Raw genomic sequence first — 1,646 nt, 5'->3', positions numbered from 1 at the left:
TTTTAAGACGAAGTCTCGCTCTGTTGCCCAGCTGGAGTGCAGTGGCATGATCTCAGCTCAGTGCAACCTCTGCCTCCCAGGTTCAAACCAATTCTCCTGCCTCAGCCTCCCGAGTAGCTAGGATGACAGATACGCGCCACCACACCTGGCTGATTTTGTATTTTTAGTAGGGATGGGTTTTCACCATGTTAGCCAGGCTGGTCTCGAACTCCCGACCTCAGGTGATCCACATTGGCCTCCCAAAGTGCTGGGATTACAGGCATGAGCCACCACATCTGGCTATCTGCATCTTTATTTCTATATGTACCTGATGTTTAGCTTGTGCTTATAAATGAGAACATGTGGTATCTGGTTTTCTATGTCTGTGTTAGTTCCTTTAGGATAATGGCCTCCAGCTGGAGGTGCTGCAGAAGACATGATTCTGTTCTTTTATTTTTTTATGGCCGCATAGTATTCCATGATACCTGTGTATCACATTTAAAAAATCCAATCTGGGGCCGGGCATGGCAGCTCATGCCTGTAATCCCAGCACTTTGGCAGGCCGAGCTGGGTGGATCACTTGAGGTCAGGAGTTTGAGACCAGGCTGGCTAACATAGTGAAACCCCGTCTCTACTAAAAATGCAAAAATTAGCCCAGCATGGTAGCACATACCTGTAATCCCAGCTACTCAGGAGGCTGAGGTAGAAGAATTGTTTGAACCTGTTAAAATGTGTGTGCTGAATGAAAAGACCCCCCAAACTGGATTTATGTGAGCTACATGGCTGTTTATTCACCTGGGTGCAGGTGGGCTGAGGCCGAAAAGGGCATCAGCAAAGGCGGAGGGATAGAGGTTGGTTTTCTAGGTTTGGGTGGGCAGTGGAAAGTTACAGTTTAGGGTGATTTTTTGCAGGCTGGGAGGGGATCGTAGGGTGTAAAGTAGGGTCCTAGGGTTGTCCAAGGTCGGTTACAAAGTCCAATAGCCTTATCAATTAGGGCCAGAATAAGGAACAATAGAGAATGTCTCAAAGTTAAGTGGATGCCACAGGGGTTGATCATTTTTTCCTCTTTTCATGGTGTTCTTGTTGCTTTAGATTTTCCAGGAACTCATCTGGGGTGTCCGTGCAGGTCACAGAGGGTAACATGGCATCCATAGCACTGTCAGTCAGCCTAAAAGACCTTACAGAACCCAAGGAGGTGGAGGTTGCATTGAGCCAAGATTGTGCCATTGCATTCCAGCCTGGCAACAAGAGTGAGACTCCATCTCAAAAAAAAAAAATCCACTTGCTTGTTGACGGGCCCTTGGGTTGACCGTATGTATTTGCTGTTGTGAATAGCGCTGCAATGGACACACGGGTGCAGGTGTCCTTTCGGCATAACAATGTATTTTCCTTTGGATGTGTACTTGGTAATGGGATTGGTGAGTTGAATGGTAATTCTTTTTTTTTTTTTTTGAGATGGAGTCTCACTCTGTTGCCAGGCTGGAGCGCAGTGGCGCAATCTCGGCTCATTTCAACCTCTTCCTCCCGGGTTCAAGTGATTCTGGTGCCTCAGCCTCCTGAGTAGCCGGGACTACAAGGCACATGCCATCATGCCCAGTTAATTTTTATATTTTTAGTAGAGACGGGGTTTCACCATGTTGACCAAGATGGTCTTGATCTCTTGACCT

At 47.1% G+C, this 1,646-nt stretch overlaps 1 protein-coding gene across 18 annotated transcripts in view; it reads left to right on the top strand.

Annotated features, from left to right (window-relative positions):
- The window catches only part of STYXL1 (serine/threonine/tyrosine interacting like 1), a 59,007-nt gene that overhangs the window by 33,291 nt on the left and 24,070 nt on the right, over nucleotides 1–1,646 (top strand). Inside the window, exon 1 of one of the 18 annotated variants that reach the window (XM_037740265.1) lies at nucleotides 1,084–1,115. The exons of the other annotated variants lie outside the window; for them this stretch is intronic. The gene's annotated coding sequence lies outside the window, so the exon portion shown is untranslated. Of the gene's footprint in view, nucleotides 1–1,083; nucleotides 1,116–1,646 lie in introns of those variants that run through there. 18 annotated transcript variants of the gene reach the window in all.

The sequence above is a fragment of the Cebus imitator genome, unplaced genomic scaffold, assembly GCF_001604975.1.
Source record: "Cebus imitator isolate Cc_AM_T3 unplaced genomic scaffold, Cebus_imitator-1.0 Scaffold82, whole genome shotgun sequence".
NCBI lineage: Eukaryota > Metazoa > Chordata > Mammalia > Primates > Cebidae > Cebus > Cebus imitator.
Note: the sequence above shows the minus strand (reverse complement) of the source record. Positions and strands in the feature narration are given on the sequence as shown.